Raw genomic sequence first — 22,930 nt, 5'->3', positions numbered from 1 at the left:
CATCATAGCATCAACTATATGATCGGTAAAGGCTTTATTTTGGCGATAAGCATGTGGAGAGTTTAGCATGGATTCCATCAAGGAAATACATTCAATCAAAGAGCAACTATCATAATTGAATTCCTTGAAATCCAAAGTAGTAATTTCGTCACTACTCAAAGTTTTGATATCCTCTACTCCACTTTCAGTGCTTTTAGCATCATGGTAGATAGACTCCGAATCATTGGGGTGTTTCTCAACCAAAGTGGATTCATATCCATCCCCATCATCATTAGGTTTGACATTAGAAAACAAGGATTCAATAGGAGCCACACCAAGCACTTTAAGATCTTCGTGATTCTCATTACGAGAACACACCTTTTTAAGCCATTCATGTCTAGCACGAATTTGGGAGGTTCTTTCTTTACTCCCGTTCATGGAAACACGCATAGCTTTCAAAGTCTCATCCATATTGATCTTAGTAGGAACACATCTAAATTTCAAAGCATCAATATCAAGAGACATTCTATCAACGGTCCTAGCCAAGTCATCAATTTTCAGCAGTTTTTCTTCTATGGACGCATTGAAAATCTTTTGCGAGTTGATAAACTCTTTAATATTACTCTCCAGATCAAAGGGTAATTTATTGTAATTTCCATGAGAATTGTTGTAGGAATTGCCTAAGTTATTAGAGGGATTACTAGGAAAAGGCCTAGGAATGAGGTTACCTCTATAAGCATTGTTGTTGCCAAAATTATCCCTACCAACAAAATTAACATCCAAGCTCTCATTGCTATTCTCAATCAAGGAAGACAAGGGCATATCATTTGGATCTAGAGGAACACCTTTACTAGCAAACAATTTCATTAACTCATCCATCTTAGCACGCAAAGAGTTAATTTCTTCTATATCATGCACTTTTTTTACTAGTAGGTGACCTTTCAGTCTGCCATTGAGAATAGTTTGTCATGATACTGTCTAGGAGTTTTGTGGCTTCTCGTAATGTGATTTCCATGAAAGTTCCACCGGAGGCGGAATCCAAGATATTTCCAGAAGCAAAATTCAAACCAGCATAGAAGATTTGTATAATCATCCAAAGACTCAAGCCATGAGCGGGACAGTTTCTATTCATCAATTTCATTCTCTCCCAAGATTGTGCAACATGTTCATGATCTAGTTGCTTAAAATTCATGATATCATTACAGAGAGAGATAATCTTAGCCGGTGGAAAATACTTGGATATATAAGCATCTTTACACTTGTTCCAAGAATCAATGCTATTTTTGGGTAAAGATGAAAACCAAGTTTTTGCTCGATCTCGTAATGAGAACCGAAATAACTTCAATTTAATCACATCATTATCTACATCTTTCTTCTTTTGCATATCGCATAAATCAATGAAGGTATTAAGATGGGATGTAGCATCTTCACTAGGAAGGCCAGAAAATTGCTCTTTCATAACAAGATTCAGCAAAGTAGCATTTATTTCATATGATTCCGCACTAGTGGCGGGAGCAATCGGAGTACTAATAAAATCATTATTATTAGTATTCGAGAAGTCACACAATTTGGTGTTTTCACTCATGGTGACTTCAGCAATAAGAAAAGCACACAAGCGAACAGAAAGCAAGCGAAAAAAAAGGTGAACGAAAAAAGAAAATATTTTTGTAATTTTTTTTTCAGAAGTGGGGGAGAGGAAAACGAGAGGCAAATGGAAAAAAATAAATGCAAGAGATGAGTTTGCGATAGCTACTTGGATAAGATTCACACGTTGAAGGGAGACTATTCTTGACTTGATACTCCCCGGCAATGGCGCGAGAAATTCTTCTTGCTACCTCTTGAGCTTGCGTTTGTTTTTCCCTTGAAGAGAAAAGGGTGATGGAGTACAGTAGCAGTAAGTATTTCCCTCAGTTTGAGAACCAAGGTATCAATCTAGTAGGAGTATCAAGACAAGTCACCAATGTACCTGTGCAAAAACAAACAAACTTGCACCCAACACTATAAAGGGGTTGTCAATCCCTTCACGATTAATTGCAAGGTGAGAACTGAAGGTGGAAAGTGCAACAAAGTAAAAGTGTAGAGCTGAAAATATGATGTGAAGTAGACCCAGGGGCCATGGTGTTCACTAGAGGCTTCTCTCATGATAGCAAGTATTACGGTGGGTGAACGAATTATTGTCGAGCAATTGATAGAATCGCGCAAAGTCATGATGATATCCAAGGCAATGATCATACATATAGGCATCACGTCCGCGACAAGTAGACCGATACTTTCAGCATCTACTACTATTACTCCACACATCGACCACTATCAGCATGCATCTAGTGTATCGAGTTCATAACAAACAGAGTAACGCCTTAAGCAAGATGACATGATGTAGAGGGATAAATGCATGCAATAGATATAAACCCCATCTTTTTACCCTTGATGGAAACAACCAAGCACTTCTCCCATTGAGGACACCGCATGGTATGAACCCAAAACCAAGCACTTCTCCCATTGCAAGAATTATAGATCAAGTTGGCCAAACGATACCCACAACTCGAAGAGAATTACAAGGATACGAAATCATGCATATAAGAGATCAGAGGAGACTCAAATAATATTCATAGATAATCTGATCATAAATCCACAATACATCGGATCTCGACAAACACACTTCAAAAGAAGATTACATCCGATAGATCTCCATGAAGATCATGGAGAACTTTGTATTGAAGATCCAAGAGAGAGAAGAAGCCATCTAGCTACTAGCTATGGACCCGAAGCTCTATTGTGAACTACTCACGCATCATCGGAGAGGCAATGGTGTTGATGAATAAGCCCTTCGTGCCCGAATCCACCCTCCGGCAGGGCACCAAGACGTGCCCTAGATGGGATCTTGCGGAGACACAAGCTTGCGGCGACGGAAAAGTATTTTCGTGGCTCTCTGTGGTAGTTTCAGATTTTGGGAGAATTTATAGGCGGAAAAAGTAGGGCAAAGGAGCCACGGGGGGCCCACAAGCCTGCTAAGCACCCCCCAGGCTGCGGCTAGGGGTCTTGTAGCCTCCCCCGGGATCCTTTGCCTTGGTTCTCAAGTTCCCATGCATATCTTCTGTTACGGAAAAATCTTTTCGACTGTTTTATTCCGTTTGGACTCCGTTTATTATTCTCCTATGAAAAAGGTCAAAAACATGGAAAAAACAGGAACTGGCACATGGCACTGAGTTAATAGGTTAGTCCCAAAAAAGATATAAAATAGCATATTCATGCATACAAAACATCCAAAGTTGACCAGATAATAGCATGGAACCATAAAAAATTATAGATACGTTGGAGACGTATCACTTAGCCTGTATCCATGGCTCAGTTTTGGCAATGACGTTAACATTCACGGTAGCACTCTTTGCGTCGGTATAGACTTGGTAGTGAAATACTTGTTTTCTCTTACGACGGACTTAGCCCACCTGACACGGAACATCGTTGTATCGTGCTTTCCAGCATAGTTAAGCTCCCAAATCTCTTCGACCCTTTCGGAGAATCTTTCAGTTGTGCCATTGGAGTCGGTCACGCATTCACTCGTCACCCCTGAGTTTTGGTAATCACTATCTATGTCTTCGGCCTCTGTGTAGAACGTGTACCCATTGATATTGTATGCCTCATAGGACACGAGTTTGGGTGCGGGGCCCTGTGCTATGACGTGTATAAGAAACCCGTCCGCACTGCCCTCTTCGGGGGGATTAACACGAACCTGCTCTTTGAACCAACGCAAGAAAGTGGCGTTGTGCTCTATAGTAACTTCGCCGTCCGTCTTGCGCATCCCCTGATCACGGTACTTCTTTGTGGTGATTTCTTTGTGAAGTGTCACATAATCATCTACCACATCTTGGTGTTGTAGCACTACTAAGTTCGCCCTGTCAAAATCGTCCCGTCGATCCGAGTAGTCCACGTGCAATTCCCTCCGGCCGTTGTTGTGACCTTCTCGTCCGAGGCTCCCATGGTGTTTGTTGACGGGCAAACCAACAACATGGTCTTCTTTGCCCATATAATTCTCGCAAAAGAAGATGCACTCTTGGGTCAGATACCCCTGGGTGATGCTCCCCTCTGGACGGGCCATGTTACGAACGAATCCTGTGATCACCCCATTCATCCTCTCCAACGACATCATGCTGTGAAGGAATGTCTGCCCGACTTCGATGATGTCGACCACGACGTGGACACACGGATGCACCATGATGTCAAAGAATGCGGGCGGGAAGTACATATCAAGCTCACATAGTATGACAATGATCTCTTCCTGTAGCCTTCGGAGCCGCTTCACACTGATGGACTTTCGAGAGATAACATCGAAGAAGTTGTAGAGACCAGTAAGCATCTCATGGACGTGCTTGTCCATTATCCCTCTAATGGCAACCGAGAGTATCTTCGTCATCATCATGCGACAGTCATGAGACTTCATCCCGCTAAACCTTTTCTTCTTGGTGTCTATAAATCTACTTATCTTCCCGTAGTAACCGGAACTAAATTTGATTCCCGTGAGTCACTTGATGAGTTGATCGATCTCCTTCGGACTTAAGGTGAAGCAAGAATTGGGCAACAGTTATGTTCCTTCTTGTTGACTTTTCTTCCCCTTGGCCTCATCGCCGTCTCCATTTCTGTCTCCTCCGTCGACTTTTTACGAGGCATGTGGAGATTCCCCCTGATCTCCAAATCCTCCAAGTCTTTCCTTGCCTTCTGCCCATCCTTTGTCTTATCTGGCATGTTCATCAGTGTGCCAAGCAAGCTCTCGAGGACATTCTTTGTTATATGCATTTGATCAAGGCAATGAGACGTGTCGTGGTTGGGCCAGTACTCCAAGCCCTGACAAATAGACCTTGTTTTCCATACCTCCAGCACCGGATCCAACGCCTTTTCCATCTTTCCTGGCACGGGGCACTTTTGCCAGTTATTCAACAGCTTGTTGATTTCGCCGTCGCTCCTCTTACGTGGAGTTCCTGGATGCTGAGCCAAACCATTGAATAGATCTCCACGTTTTCTCCACGGGTCATCCTTTTCGAGCCATCTACGATGCCCCTTGTACACGATTTTCCTAGACCCGCCATCTTTCGTTGACGTAAGCTGCTGAGACGTTGTATCATCCAGGCACCTCATGCATCCGCTGTATCCGTGGCACAGCTGGCCTGAGGTGTACCCAGAACCGAGATAGTCGTGCACCATCGCCATCAGCGCAACTCTCATATAGAAATAATCTTTTGTGCTCGCGTCCCATGTCTTGCCGGCGATTTCCATAATGTGTGTAGCTCCTCTTTCAGAAGCCCCATATATAGGTTAATATTATTTCTCGGTTGTTTCTGCCCTTGAATCAGCATGCTCATGTGTATGTACTTTGTCTTCATGCAATTCCATGGGGGAGGTTGTACATCCATACAAAGATGAGCCATGTGATGTGGTTGGTGCTTTGGTTTCCAAACGGATTCATGCCATCGGTACACGCACCAAGCACGATGTTCCTTGCATCTTCTCCGAAAAAACAATATTCGGCATTTAGTGCTCTCCACTAGCTACCATCTGCGAGGTGTCTTAGCTTCGGATCATCTCCATCATTGGGATTCTTCCTCTCCACGTGCCAACGCATCAGCTTTACTTCCTTAGGATCTACGAAATACCGCTGCAGACAGGGAGTGATCGGAAAGTACCATACAACTTTCTGAGGAGCTTTCTTTCCTGCCTTCTTGTATCGAGAAGCATTGCACACTGGACACCTCGTTTTTTCCGCGTGCTCACCCCGATAAATGATGCAATCGTTGGTGCATGCGTGGTATCTAATATGCGGAAGATCCAGAGGGAAAACGATTTTCTTGGCATCCTCGACACTAGTAGGACACAGGTTCCCTGCGGGAAGAACTTTATTTTGTAGATACTTCAAGTGCTCATCGAGGCTTTTGTTTGTCCATTTCTATTTGGCCTTCATCTTTAGAAGTTCGAGCGTGAAACTCAAGTGGGTAACCTCGGGATGGCAACCGTCATATAATGGACTATTCGAGTCTACTTCAAGTTGCACCAGCTTGGCATCCTCTCTAGAAGCAACTATGTCGCTATTCATACTCTTGTGAAGGAGGTATCATACATGAGGGTCCTGCACGACTGAACTTAGTAGCATCAATGTTTCCAGGATGTCCATCGACTCTTCTCAGCCATGTACGGACTCTGCTTCTTCGCCGTGTCCGGAATCTTCTCTGACGCCACGTCCATACTCTTCCCCGCCGCCGTGTTCGGGCTCTTCATAGCCGTCGTGTCTGGCGCCATCGCCTTTGTGTCGATCGGTCATCTCTTCGTCTAGACCCATGTCATTATTCCCTACCATGTGGACGTCCTCATCATCAGCTTCACTTATCCAAAGAGTATAGCCATCCATGAAACTATTGATCAGCAATTGGGCCTTCAAACTGCCACGATCAAAAGGGTCCAAAATTACTCCTTCTTTGCATCTTGTACATGGACATATAATTATAGTCCGTTTATTTTCGTACATGTCCATCACTGCGGATTGCAAGTATTGCTCCACCTTCCTATGACTCACCTTCATGACTGCAAGGTATAACATGCAAAAGGGTCATAAAAAATGCATGCATATAAAAATTTGGCATGACCTTGCCTAAAAATAGGACATATCGAGTTTGCTCGAAATTCGCCAAAACAGAATTAAATTGACATTTGGGCAAAACATAAGCAACTCATGGGTCATGTCACTCACACAAATCCCTTCATATCGCAAACAGACATATTCATATTATTGAAATGCACAACTTTTTACTCAGCTATATATATCCCGAGAGAGATTGTGCACGGCTAAATAGTGGAGAAGTAACGATGGTGGAGAAGTAACTTAGAGAGAGGAAAGGAGAAAGGAGGAGATAGGGCAAAGGGGGGAGGAAGGTCGAGAGGGTGTGTGTGTGTCTGAAATGAGGGCAACAATGGTGGACGAAAGGAGAAAGGAGGGGATAGGGCAAAGGGGGAGGAAGGGGGAGAGGGTGTGTGTGTGGGTGATAGGTAGAAGGAAGAGAGAAGAAGGGCAAAAATGGTGAGACGTAACAATGGAGGAGGAAAGGAGAAAGGAGGGAAAAGGGGAGGAAGGGGGGGAGGGGGTGTGTGTGTGGGTGAAAAGCTGCCCACATGCACATGTAGCAGTAGCGCTGGTTCCAGAGGCGCGCAACTGCTATTGCACTTAGCAGTAACGCTTTTCCCCAGTCAGTGCGGCTACTACAGCTGGTGTCGGTGGCCTTGTTGGGCTCCTTTTAGTAGTAGCGCTGGTTCCAGGGAAGCGCTACTGCTATGGAACTTATCAGGAGCGCTTTTTATAGTCTAGCGCTACTACTACAAATACTATGGGTGGCCTCGTTGGGCCCCGTTTAGCAGTAGCGATCCAAATGCATCCAACACTACTACTAGGGACGTTAGCAGTAGCGGGTCGTGTTTCCAGCGCTACTACTAAGTGGCATCAGCAAGTGATGTTTTCTAGCACTACTACTAGGCTCTTACCTATAAGGTTTTCCCTACTAGTGCTCAGCCGTACAGAATGACACACTGAACTATCATATAGCGATCAATACATGTCTGTCGGATGTTCGCAACATCCACAGCCGATGCTTGGGGGTAGCAACCTGAGTGGTGCATTAAGGACACAAGCCTTCTATGCAAAAATGAGGACAATTTTGAGTTTACGAACCCAGTCCGCATAATTGCTACTATCATCATTCAACTTGGTATTTTCTAGGAATGCATCAAAAAATACACGGGAGCTACATGGCGAGCTATTGTTCTACAACATACTTTGTAAATAAAACTTACACTATGTTCATGATAATGAGTTCAATTAAACATATTACTTAAGAACTCCCACTCAACTAAACATCCCTCGGGTTGTTCGAGTGTGACATGATCCAAACCCACCAACCCAAGTCCGATCATCATGTGAGATGAGGTGGTTTCAATGGCAATCGTCTCCATGTTGATTATATCTACTATATGACCCATGTTCTACCTTCCAGTTTCCTGTGTATCGAGGCCATGTCTGTACATGCTAGGCTCGTCAAGTTTAACCCAAGTGTTCCAGATGTGCAAAACTGTCTAGCACCCGTTGTATGTGAACGTAGAGTCTATCACACCAGATCCTCACGTGGTGCTTCCAAACAACAAACATTCACAACGGTCCACACCCAATTTTATCATAAAATTTTAGTGAGGGATCACCTTATAATGCTAGTGTCGTCCTAAGCAAAATAAGGTGCATAAAAGGATTAACATCACACGCAAATCATAAGTGACATGGTATGTCCATGATCTTGTGCTTTTGATCTCCATCTCCGAAGCACCGGTATGATTTCCATCATCGTGTTGTCATCCGGTTTGTCTTGCCAACCATGCTTGTACTACTATTGCTACCGTTTAGTGATTATGTAAAGCGTTAAATAGCGCTTAATGATTTACATGTAGGTCATACAATAATTAAAGTCAACCCTATGGCTCCTTCCGGTTACCGTATGCATCGACATGAAATTCAATATTAACTATTACAACATGATCATCTCATACATCAAATATATATCATCATGTCTTTTGGCCATATCATAACACAACATACCGTGTAAAAACAAATTAGACGTGCTCTAATTTGTTGTTGGATGTTTTATGTGGCTGTTATGGGTATCTAGCAAGAACACTTCTTGCCTACTCAAAACCACAATTGTGATATGCAAGTTGCTCGTTAATCTTGTACAAGGACCGCCTTTGTCGAATCTGGTTCAACTAATGTGGAAGAGACAGACACCCGCCAGCCATCTTATGCAACAAAGTTACATGTTAGTCGATGGAACCAGTCTCTCGTACATGGACGAGTGAAGTTGATCCGGGCCGCTTCATCCCACAATACCTCTGAATCAAGAAAAGACTAAGGAGGGAAGAAATCTGAATAACAATTCCCACAAACTGCTTTGTGTTCTACTAGTGATGTCATCTACGCATAGACCTAGCTCTAATACCACTGTTGGGGAATGTTGCATGGGTAACAAAAAAATTCCTACCCTCACCAAGATCAATCTAGGAAATGCACATCTACGAGCGGAGAGATTGTATGTACAAACCCTTGTATATCGCTTAGTAGAAGGGTATGTAACCCGGTTGATGTACTCGAATGTCTTTGCAACCCATCCCAATCTTGCGTCGAACGGACGACACCTCCGTATTCAACACACGTACAACTCGATGACGTCTCCACCTCCTTGATCTAGCAAGCGAGGGAGGAGAGGTAGATGAGTTCCCCGGTAGCACGACGACGTGGTGGCGATGGTGGTGGAGTTGTCCCGCCAAGGCTTCGCCAAGCACTACCGAGACAAACTAGAGTAAAGGCTAATTTAGAGGGAGAGGGAGAGGCTGCACCGAGGCTTGTGTGTTGCGGTCCTCCCTCTCCTCTAATATATATAGGGGGTGGAGAGGTGGAGGGCTTAGGGTTTCCCCTAGGAGGGGCGGCGACCAAGGGTGGGGTACCTTGCCACCCATGGCAATGGTGTGGCGCCCCACCTTGGGCTGCCCTAGCCCTCTGGCTGCATGGGCCTTAAGGTGGGAGGGGCGCACAATCCACTAGGGTCTGGTGCGCCACCTCTCACAGCCCATGGGACCCTCCAGGGAAGGTGAACCCTCCCGGTGGACCCCTAGAACACTTCGAGATCCTCGGTCACAAAACCTGTAAGTCCCGGAACTTTACTCAAACCCAAATACCAACTTACCATATATCAATATTTATCTCTGAACCATTCTGGAGTTCCTCGTGACATCTGGGATCTCATCTAGGACTCCGAGCAACTTTCGGTTACCACCATATACAACTCATTAGTACTAAATCATCATCAAACCTTAAGTGTGCAGACCCTGCTGGTATGAGAACTATGCAGACATGACCGCAACACTCTTCGGTCAATAACCAATGCGGGACTTGGATGTCAATATTGGCTCCTACAAATTGTAGGAAGTTCTTTATCGGTCAAACCATGATGTCAAGGATTCAATCAATCTCGTATATTGTTCCCTTTATCTATCGGTATGTTACTTGCCCGAGATTCGATCGTCGGTATCTCCATACCTAGTTCAATCTCGTTACTGTTAGGTCTTTTTACTCGTTCCGTAATACAAAATACCATGGCTAATTCTTTAGTCACATTTCTTGCAAGCTTCTTGTCATCATGTATTACCGAGTGGTCCTTGAGATACCTCTCTGTCACATGGAGTGACAAATGAAAGTCTTGATCCATGCCAATTCAACAAAAACCCTCGGAGATAGCTGTAAAGCACCTTTATAGTCACCCAGTTACGTTGTGACGTTTGATACACACTACGTACTCGTGTCTGTGATTTGCATGATTTCATGGTCATCAGAATAGATACTTCACATGCAGAAAACAATAACAATAAACTAACACGATCATATGCTACGTCCATAGTTTGGGTCTTGTCCATCACATCATTCTTCTAATGATGTGATCCCGTTATCAAATGGCAACTCATGTCTATGGCTAGGAAACCTTGACCATCGTTTGATCAACGAGCTAGTCCATTAGAGGATAACTAGGTACATTGTCTTTGTCTATGTATGCACACATGTATTTTATTTTTGAATCAATACAATTATAGGATGGATAATAAATGATTATCATGAACAAGGAAATATGATACTAACTAATTTATTATTGCTTCTAGGGAATATTTTCAATAGTCTCCCACTTGCACTAGAATCAATAATAAAGTTCACATCACCATGTGATTCACACCCAATAAGTTCTGGGTTTGATCATGTTTTGCATGTGAGAGAGGTTTTAGTCAACGGGTCTGAAACATTCAGATCTGTATGTACTTTGCACATCTCTATGTCTTACTGTAGATGTTGCTACCACGCTCCACTTGGAGCCACTCCAATTGACTGCTCCACTATACGAATCTGGTTTGCTACTCAGAGTCATCCGGATTGGTGTCAAAGCTTGCCTCGACATAACCCTTTACGCCAAACTCTTATATCACTTCCATAATCGAGAAACATTTCCTTACTCCTCAAGTTACTAAGGATAATTTTGACCACTGTTCAAGGATCCACGCCTGGTTCACTCTTGTACCCCTTGATAGACTCATGGCAAGGCACACATTAGGTGTGGTACATAGAATGGCATGCTATAGAGCCTCTGGCAAAGGTATAGGGGACGACCTTCATCATTTCTCTTTCTTCTACCGTGGTCGGGCTTTAAGTCTCACTCAAATTCAAAGCTTATAATACAGGCAAGAACTCCTTCTTTGACTGATCCATTTTGAACTCCTTCAAAATCTTGTCAGGGTAAGTATTCATAGAAAGTTTACTCAAGCGTCTTGATGTATTTCTATAGATCTTGATGCCTAATGTTCAAGTAGCTTAATCCAGGTTTTCCTTGAAAACCTCCTTTCAAACAACCCTATATGCTTTCGAGAAATTCTACATCATTTCCGATCATCAATAGGTCCACCACATATACTTATCAGAAATTCTATAGTGTTCCCACTCACTTTCTTGTAAATACAAGTTTCTCACAAACTTTGTATAAAACTAAAAAGCTTTGATCATATCGTCAAATTTATATTCCAACTCCGAGATGCTTGCTCTAGTCCATAGGAGGATCGCTGGAGCTTACATACTTGTTAGCATCCTTAGGATTGACGAAACCTTCTGGTCGTATCACATACAACCTTTCCTCAAGGAAATCGTTAAGATAACAATGTTTTGACATCCATCTGCCAGATTTCATAATTAAAAAATGCAGCAATTGCTAACATAATCCCAACACACTATAACATCACTCTTTGAACTTGTCGAAAACCTTTTTGCGACAAGTTGAGCTTTCTCAATGGTGACACTTCCATCATCGTTTGTCCTCCTTTTAAAGATCCATTTGTACTTAATAGCCTTATGACCATCAAGTAGTTCTTCCAATGTCCACACCTTGTTTTCACACCTGGATCCTTTCTCGGATTTTATAGCCTCCAACCATTTGTTGGAATCCAGGCCCACCATTGCTTCTCCATAGCACATAAGTTCATTATTGTCCAATAACATGACCTCCAAGACAGGATTACCATACACTTTGGAGCAGTAGGTGTCTTTGTCAACCTACAATGTTTAGTACTAACTTGATTCGAAGCTTCATGATCACCATCACCAACTTGCACTTCAACTGGTGTAGGTACCATAGGAACAACTTCCTGCGCCCTTCTACTCTTTGGTTGAAGTGACTGTTCAAAAACCTCATCAAGTACCACCATCATCCCACTGAATTCTTTCGAGAGAAACTCTTTCTCAAGAAAGGACCCATTTTAGCAACAAGCACTTTGCCTTTGGATCCGAGATAAGAGGTATACCCAACTATTTTGAGTGTCCTATGAAGATGCATTTATCTTCTTTGGGTTTGAGCTTATCAGGTTGAAGCCTTTTGACATAACAATCATAGTCCCAAACATTAAGAAACGACAATTTAGGTTTCTTGCCAAACCATAGTTCATACGGTGTCATGTCAACGGAATTATATGGTGCACTCTTTTAAGTGAATGTGGTTTTGTCTTATGAATAACCCCAAAACGATAGTGGCAAATCGATAAGAGACATCATAGTATGAACCATATCCAATAGGGTGAGGCTACGATGTATGGACACACCATCATACTTTGGTGTTCCACGTGGCATGAGTTGTGAAACAATTTTCATAATGTCTTAAATGTATACCAAACTCATGACTTTGATATTCACCTCTACGACGACATTCCAGAAATTTCATCCTCTTGTCACCACGTTCTTCAACTTCACTCTGAAATTGCTTGAACTTTTCAATAGTTCATACTCTTGATTCATCAAGTAAATACACATGTATCTACTCAAATCATCTGCGAAGTAAGAACATAATGATATCCACTATCTGCTTCAACACTCACTGGACTGCATACATCAAAATGTAATATTTCCAATAATTCACTTACCCGTTCCATCTCACTGGAAAACAAGGCTTTCAGTCATGTTACCCATGTGGCATGGTTTTCATGTCTCAAATGATTCAAAATCAAGTGAGTCCAAAAGATCCATCTCCATGGCGTTTCTTCATGCATTTACACCAATAGGCATAGTTTGCATGTCTCAAACAATCCAAAATCGAGTGAGTCCAAAGATTCATCAATATGGAGTTTCTTCATGCGTTTTATACCAATATGACGTAAGCAGCAGTGCCACAAGTAAGTGGAACGATCATTACTAACTTTTTATTTTTTTGGCATCAATATGATGAACATGTGTATTACTATGATCGAGATTTCATAAACCATTCACATTGGGTGCATGACCATTGATGGTATTATTCTAGTAAACAAAATGGCCATTATTCTCTGGCTTAAATGAATAACCCCATTGGAATAGACACAATCTAATCATGTTCATGCTCAATGCAAACACCAAATAACATTTATTTAGGTTCAACACTAAACCAGAAGCTAGAGGGAGCGTGCGATGGGGATCACGTCAACCTTGGAAATACTTTCGACACACATCGTCATCTCGCCTTTAGCTAGTGTCCGTTTATTCCGTAGCTTTTATTTCGAGTTACCAACATTTAGCAACTTAACCGGTATCCAAAATCCTAGTGCTACTAGGATTACTAATAATGTACACACAATAACACGTATATCTAATAAACTTATGTTGATGTTGTGAGCCTTCTTATGTACCAAAATCTAGCACAGTCCCGCTCTAGTCACCGTTCGCCTCATAATAGAAGCACATATTCTTGGGTTTGGGTTCAACTTTGGGTTTTTCCATTGGAGAGACAACTGACTTGTCATTCTCGAAGTTTCCCTTCTTTCCCTTTCACTTCTTGAAACTAGTGTTTTACAAATCATCAACAATTGATGCTCTTTCTTGATTTCTTCCTTCACATTGTCAAACATCGTGTATAGCTTAGGGATCATCTTCTTCATCCCTGTTATGTTACAGTTCACCACGAAGTTCAGTAGCTTGGTGGCAGTGAGTTTGGAGAACTATGTCAATCACTATCTCATCTGGAAGATCAACTCGCACTTGATTCAAGCGAATGTAGCACCCAGACAATCTGAGCACATGCTCACCGATTGAGCTTTTCTCCTTCAGTTTGCAGGCAAAGAATCTTGTCAGAGGTCTCATACCTCTGAACACGGGAACGAGCGTGAAATCCTAATTTCAGCTCTTGGAACAGCTCATATGTTCGATGACGTTCAAAATGTTTTGGATCCTCAATTCTAACACGTAAAGCATGACACATTTAACTATCATGTAATCATCAAAACATGTGTGTCAGATGTTGGCAACATCCACAGCCGATGCTTGAGGGGTAGCACACCGAGTGGTGCATTAAGGAACAACCCTTATATGCAGCAACAAGGACAATCCTCAGTTTATGGACCCAGTACGCATAATTTCTACTATCATCTTCCAACTTAGTGTTCTCTAGGAACGCATCAAGAAATACAGGGGAGCTAGAGCATGAGCTATTATTCTACAACATACTTTGTAAAGACAACTTATACTATGTTCATGATAATGAGTTCAATTAATCATATTACTTAAGAAATCCCACTCAACTCAACATCCCTAATGTTCTTTGAGTGTGACATGATCCAAATCCACCAACCCAAGTTCGATCATCATGTGAGATTAGGTGGTTTCAATGGTTAACATATCCATGTTAATCATATCTACTATATGACCCATGTTCGACCTTTCCGTCTCCTCTGTTCCGAGGCCATGTCTGTACATGCTAGGCTCGTCAAGTTCAACCCGACTGTTCCACATGTGTAAAACTGTCTTGTACCAGTTGTATGTGAACGTAGAGTCTATCACACCCAATCATCACGTGGTGCTTCGAACCGACGAACTTTCGCAATTGTGCCCACTCGGGGAGACCACAATTTTATCTTGAAATTTTAGTGAGGTATCACCTTATAATGCTACCGTCGTCCTAAGCAAAACAAGGTGTATAAAACGATTAACATCACATGCAAATCATAAGTGACATGATATAGCCATGATCTTGTGCTTTTGATCCCCATCTCCAAAGCATCGGTATGATCACCGTCATCACCGGCATAACACCATGATCTCCATCATCATGATCTCCATCTTCATGATCTCCATCATCGTGTTGCCGTCAGGTTTGTTGCGACAACCATGATTCTACTACTATTGCTACCGTTTAGCGATAAAGTAAAGCATTACATAGCGCTTAATGATTTACATGCAAGTCATACAACAATCAAAGACAACCCTATGGCTCCTGCCGGTTGCCCTATGCATGGACATGCAAGTCGATATTAACTTATACAACATGATCATCTCATGCATGTTTTACGTGACTGTTATGGGTATCTAGCAAGAACGTTTCTTACCTACACAAAACCACAAGGGTGATACGCAAGTTGCTATTTAACCTTATACAAGGACCACTTTCGTCGAATTCGATTCAACTAAGGTGGGAAAGACAAACACCCGCCAACCATCTTATGCAACAAAGTTACATGACATTCGATGGAACCGGTCTCTCGTACGGGGACGAGTAAAGTTGGTCCGGGCCGCTTCATACCACAATACCGCTAAATCAAAAAATACTATGGAGGGAAGCAATCTGAATATCAACACCCACAAACTCATGTGTGGTCTACTCGTGATGTCAACTACGCATAGACCTATTTGTGATACCACTGTTGGGGAACGTCGCATGGGTAACAATTTTTTTCCTACGCTCACCAAGATGAATCTAGGATATGCACATCTATGAGAGGAGAGATTGTATCTACATACTCTTGTAGGTCGCTTAGCGGAAGCATATATAATGCAGTTGATGTAGTTGAATATCTTCACGATCCAATCACGATCTGTCCCATGATCCCATGACGATACATCCAGATCTAGCGCTGAACGGACGACACCTCCACGTTCATCACACATACAGCTCGATGACGTCTCTGCCTCCTTGATCCAGCAAGTGAGGGTGGAGAGGTAGATGAGTTCTCCAGCAACACGACGGCGTGGCGGCGATGGTGGTGGAGCTGTCTCGGCAAGGCTTCGCTAAGCACTACCACGACAAACTAGAAGAAATAATGATTTCAAGGGAGATGGAGAGGCTGTGCTGTGGCTTGTGTGTTGCAGCCATCCCTTTCCTCTCATATATATAGGGGGAGGGTGGAGACGTGGCCGTCCTAGGGTTCCCCTAGGAGGGGCGGCGACCAAGGGTGGGGTGCCTTGCCACCGAAGGCAGGGGGTGGCGCCCCACCTTGGGCTGCCCTAACCCTTTGGTCGCATGGGCATTCACGTGGGATGCGCGCCCAACCCACCATGGGATGGTGCGCTACCTCTCACAGCCCATGCCCCCCCCGGGGCAGGTGGGCCCCAGGAACACTTTTGGATCCTGCTCATAAAACAGGTAAGTCTCGGAACTTTTCTGAACCCGAATACCAACTTCCCATATATCAATCTTTACCTCCGCACCATTTCAGAGTTTGTCTTGACGTCCAGGATCTCATCTGGGACTCTGAACAAATTTCGGTTACCACCATACATAAATCATTAATACTAAATTGTCACCAAACCTTAAGTGTGTAGACCCTTCGGGTTTGAGAACTATGCATACATAACCGAGACACTCTCTGGTCAATAAACAATAGCGGGACGTGGATACCCCTATTGGCTCCTACATATCCTACCAAGATCTTTATCGGTCGAACCACGATATCAAGGATTCAATCAATCTTGTATACTGTTCCCTTTGTCTATCGGTATGTTACTTGCCCGAGATTCGATCGTCAGGATCTCCATACCTAGTTCAATCTCGTTACCGGCAAGTCTCTTTACTCGTTTCGTAATACAAGATCCCGTGGCTAACTCTTTAGTTAGATTGCTTGCAAGCTTGTTCTGATGATGTATTACTGAGTGGACCCTCGAAGACCTCTCCGTGACATGGAGTGACAAATCTCAATCTAGAGCCATGACAATTCAACAAGCACCCTCGGAGATACTTGTAGAGCACATTTATAGTCACCATGTTACGTTGCAACGTTTGATACACACTAGGTACTCCTCCGGTGTCAGTGAGTTGCATGATCTCATGGTAATAGGAACAGATACTTGACATACAGAAAATAGTAGCAATAAAGTGACACCATCATATGCTACGTCCATAGTTTGGGTCTTGTCCATCACATCATTCTCCTAATGATGTGATCCCGTTATCAAATGATAACTCATTTCTGTGTCCAGGAAACTTTGACCATATTTTGATCAACGAGCTAGTCCATTAGAGGATCAATAGGGACATTGTGTTTGTCTATGTATCCACACATGTGTCTGAGCTTCCAATCAATACAATTATATCATGGATAATAAACCTTATCATGAACAAGGAACTATGATAATAACTAATTTATTATTGCTTCTAGGGCGTATTTCCAACACTATGAAGATGAAGAAGAACTCCAAATCAAACAAGCATTACTTTGAGGTCAAACCATCAATTTACCTTACCTGCGACTGTTGTTGTAGTAATCTATGAGCCACAAGGACTCAACAATCTCATTTCAAAGGGTATCAAGACTAGAAAAGCTTAATGGGTGAGTAATGGTGAAGTGATGAGGCTGTAGAAAGCACTAAGAATTTATTTCAGTGGCTAACTTGCGAGTACAAGAATAGGAAGAGTATTCTATGCAAAACGGACGTGAACTAATAAGGATCAAGAAGTGATCTTGAACACTACTTACAAATCAAACATAACCCCATTGTGTTCCATTCTTGGTTCAAACCGCCCAAGAAGAGATGGTCATGGTTACCCACATGGTTGGTGTATATTAATTGATTTTACTTCAAGTTTGCTATGACCCGGAGTTAAAAAGATTTCCAAGTTGCCACATAACCATGGGTGCTCCAACTCATCCATCACAAACTAGCCATAAGCTGATTGGATACCCAGAAACTCGATATAGCCCAAGGTATCCTTAGAATCCCGTGCACAAGACGTTTGAGAAAGTTATGACAAATCGAGCAAGGCTACCCGACGTGTCGATGAAACCGATAGGACGCGCGTATCCCATTCTCACGACGTGACAAATGAGCTAAGGGCGGCGTTAATAAGCTGCTCTGGGTTGGGCCAACACCTCATGAGGAGCACTAGTCCGATTGTTGATTAATTACTCCCTATGCAGATTTATTAGTTATTAGGAAAATGTAGTACCAATGTGGGGCCTTCCCAGAAGAGTTTTATCCCAAAACAAAAATTGAAGGGGGTCCCCATAACAATCACAAGCATGTTAGGAGCGCTCAATGTGGAACATAACATCGGTACATAAGTAACTTGGGTGGCAAAAGTGGAGCAAAACACCAAGCAAAAGGCCAAGCCTTCCACCTTTTACCAACTATATATGTGCATTAAATTAAACAGCAATAATATGTGATATCCCAAGATATCCATGTTATCTCATGGACCAACCTTCACCTGCAACTAGCAACGCTATAAGAAGGGCTAAGCGAGCGGTAACTTAGCCAAAAATGGTTTGCTAGGATGCGAAGGGGTTAGCGGCTTTTCATGGCAATGTTGGGAGGCTTGACAAACAAGTGGGAGAAAACGTGACATACCGATAGAAACGAGAGAACTATCATTTCAATGATAGTAGTGGTATCCATGGCAATGGTCATCTTGCCTGGGATCTCGCTTGGAAGAAGAACATTATTCGTGAAGACGAATGGGCGTAGTCAAATGGATCCTCACACTGTGAATTGGTTTCGGAACTCTATGAGGAAGAAACAACCCGGAAACAAACAACGAATCCATCATAAACACCACAACATATTTATGACATGATGCACAATAAAATATGATGCATGTCCATATAATTATGCAAGGCATGGCAAAGCACAACAATCAACTTCTACACATTAAGTGAATCTTAATATGCAATGAGTTGCATATTGATGAAACTCTATATTTGAATATTTAGTTAACTCTCGTTTATTTACTCAACAATTTTAAATGTTGTTAAACATGGCAAGAGGGTAAGCATAATGAAACTACCTATCAAGGCATTTTAAAATGAGGATGGAAACAACTTATAGTATTCCGAAGCGACCCCACATGTTAATTTCAAAATTTGTCCAGATTTGCCTAAAACATATTTTATATTTATGAAAAATGAAAATAAAATGCACCATGTGATTCTATACATCACTCTAGGCGATCTACACACACACATACATATATATATATATATGTACATATATATATATACATATATGTACATATATATATATACATATATATATATATAGATCATTCAAAATGGAGTCACGGTCCAAAAGATATGACCAACACAAGAGAATATGCCATGAATGTAAAATGCATGAAAACCACCATGATATATTTTAAAACGTGGATGCAACAATATATCATGAAACTATATGAAATTCTAGGCAAGTTTCACATATGGCATGTTCAGAACGGAGGAACGGTTCAACAACTACAACCAACACAAGTTCTAGTTATAATCTGTCCAAAATAGCAACGTGGCATTTTACACACATCAAAACAAAAACTACATGAACGTAAAATGCAAAAATAAGACATGTGTCAGTATTTTACATGATGAACAATAGTTTATCTCACATGACAAATTGTTTAGAAGCATGGATCATTAGGAAATGAGCTCACAAGATGGCTATTTGAACATAGTTTAAGACTTAGGGAAAATAACAGGTTTTAACAGAGCAGTTTTTATCTGAAGGCATATTGGTAGCAAGAAACACATATGCTACAAGACTTAACATGGCTTAAAATCTGCATCATGATAGTGGGCATGATGCACTACAAATAACTCCACGGGAGAATCATCAAAATATGCACACAAACATGGCTAGCATCAACACAACATGGCAATGTGAAAAACATATTCTTAGACTTAGTGAAAATAATAGGGTGCAAGAGCAATATTTTTTTAACAGATTGGCATGTTTGACAACAGAAATATATATGATTCAAATCCTATATATGGACACAAAAGAATAGACTATAACATGATTAACAAAATACTCCATGGGGACAACACCAAATGAATTGTATATCAATGGTAATTCACATGGGAAACCAACAACAAAATATAACAGTTTCAGACTTCGAATTATTTTAGCATCTCAGAACATTAGTATTCAGCAAGCATGTTCTTATGATGAAAACTACAGCTACACATGGATTTCATGGCTTGGTAAAGATACTAACAACAAATAGACATGCATACTATAAATTACTCCATTAACACAAGTTCAAAAGAGGCATGGATTGTTCAATATGAACTTCGCAAAAAGGAATTTATCATTAAGATATTTACAGTTTTAACATGATGGATACTTGAGTGCAACATATTTACATGATAATGATGTTTTACATGGCAACCAGAGGCATGGCATCCAAGTGGACATCGCATAGAACAAATAAAATGAAGTAACAACAAGCATAGGGCCTATAGATTTCATGCAATCATCCACACAACTTTGAATAAAACAATAGTTTTGCAAGCTATGATGAGATGCACTTTTAGAACACATATTTGAGCATGTAGATGACTTCTAATTTGTGTGGAAATGATGCCATGATGTAGAGCAGAAAGAGTCGAACATTTTTCAAATATAACACATTTCAAACAGATGCACGGTTGCAAAGTTACAAGCATCAGAAATTGCATATACAATGAATTTTTAACACACCAAAAGGACTTAGAAAAATTACCCCAGGCTAGTGGGACAGAGCGGTTTGAGGATGGCAGAGATCCGAGATGGAGGGGTGCAGTCGTTCTTTTGGTCGTCAGGATTGCTCGGTCCATGGAGACAACGATGCCACGGGTGGTGCAGAGGGCGATGGAGGTCAACAGTGTGGTGACGGGGCAGTCCGGCGACGGGAGCAACGCGTGCAAGCATTATACTAGGGGAAGGAGCAGATCTAGGCCGTCTTTCCTGGATCTAGACGGAGGTGGCCACCGCGATGTGAGGCGGTGGAGGCAGGAGCCGGTCCCGGCTTAGAGGCCCTTGGGTGTGCCGGCGCAAGCGGGAAGCTCCCGGATGGCGCTCCTACACGAGCGGGTGCATTGGACGACCAGGGTCATGGATGGGCTCGGGCGGGCTGGCTTCTCGCCCTAGCAAGCCTGGAGTGAGTTGTAGGCATGGTGGAGTTCATCTGGCAGTGCTGGAATGGCTGTAGGAGACGGCTCACGCGGCGGCTTGCAAGTAGCAGGGTGCCAAGTGGCAAGGGGGTGGCTAGTGGGCTTATATAATGAGGCAAGGTGGCAACTGGGAGGTTAGGGAAGGGCTAGAAGTTGGGATTTGTGCAAAAATGGCATGAGGAGGTGTCTATTTATAGACAAGGGCTACGGTTTGAGGGTTTTGCTCCATTTTCAAGCCGTTCGATCTCGATCGGACGATTCAGGGCGCGGGGCTAGGCTAGGTGGCATGTGGAGAGGAGTTGGGTTGAGATGAGACATGAATTGTACGGCCTAGCCAAGGGTTTTTTCTAACCGAAAACTATTTGATGTTTTAAGCGCCTCTAGTGTCGCTATATGTTTAATGGTTCGGGTATCAAACGACTTCCAAATGCGATGAAATTTGGCAGACGGTCTACCTACAATAAAATAAGACTGCACGCCAACTTTCAACCCATTTTGAGAATATTTAAAATGCACTTTGAAAACAATATTTTAACGATGCTGCAGGCGCGTGCGTGTTTGGTTGGTCATGAAACGGTCATCGACGAGAATAGGGAGAATAGGCAACTACACGCGTATGCAAGTTTTGAAAAATAATGGTGGTGGAGTGCGATGCAATACTAATGATGTGAATGATGCGATGATGTATGCGACAAGCAATTAAATCACATGGCGATACTCGAAATAAATGGAAGGCATGTGGAGCATCGGTCTCAGGTTGTTACAATGACGTAGCATGTAGGTAAACTTGTTGTGGATGCTCAAAGTTGATGAAGATCATCTTGAGTTGGGAGCAATCCTTCTTGTTTTCTTCGCTTCTCTCCTACATGGGTTAGTCAAGTGATACTTGTGATCTATTTTGGGTTTTCCATAAAGAGGAACGTGCAATTGCAGCACAATATGGGTATGTATTTTCCTCACTTAAGAAACCATGGTTTATCAAACCAATAGGAATATCAATCCTCAACCATCTTCGACGGTTGCACACTAAAGAGGAAACAGTTTGCACGCAACACGGTCAAGAGGTTTGTCAATCACCTTGATCTCGTTATTTGCAAGCGAATGAGGAATGTAGATAATTGTAATATCCAAAATAAAATAAAAGACAAATAAAGTGAGCAAGGTAAACATAAGTTTTGTACATATGTAAGTGAATAGACCCAGGGGCCATATTGTTTCCTAATGGCATCTCTCATGAATGCAACATACGGTGGGTGAACAAATTACTTTTGAGAAATTGACATAAAATAGGATAGTTATGCGACGTTCGCGGCAATGATCATGTGAATATAGGCATCCCTTCCATAAGAAAATAGGCCGACTCATGCGTGCACCTACTACTATTACTCCACTTCAAGAGCGCTTCTATCCTTGCCTCTCTACGTATTAAGTTCATGACAAACAGGGTAATGCTTGGAGAACGATAGCATGATGTAGACAAAGTAAACTCAGTCAATATGAATAAATCCCATAGTTTTATCCTTAGTAGCAACAACACATAGACGTATCTTCTCCCCTTCTGTCACTGGGATATTGAAACCCGTCAGGTTGAACCCACTACAACGTACCCTCTCACTGAAGAACAATCAATCTACTTGGCCAAAGCAATTCAATAGATCAGAGAGATTTTCGAATCTATGATGATCATGCAATTAAG

The sequence above is a fragment of the Hordeum vulgare genome, chromosome 6H, assembly GCF_904849725.1.
Source record: "Hordeum vulgare subsp. vulgare chromosome 6H, MorexV3_pseudomolecules_assembly, whole genome shotgun sequence".
Classification (NCBI taxonomy): Eukaryota; Viridiplantae; Streptophyta; class Magnoliopsida; order Poales; family Poaceae; genus Hordeum; species Hordeum vulgare.
Note: the sequence above shows the minus strand (reverse complement) of the source record.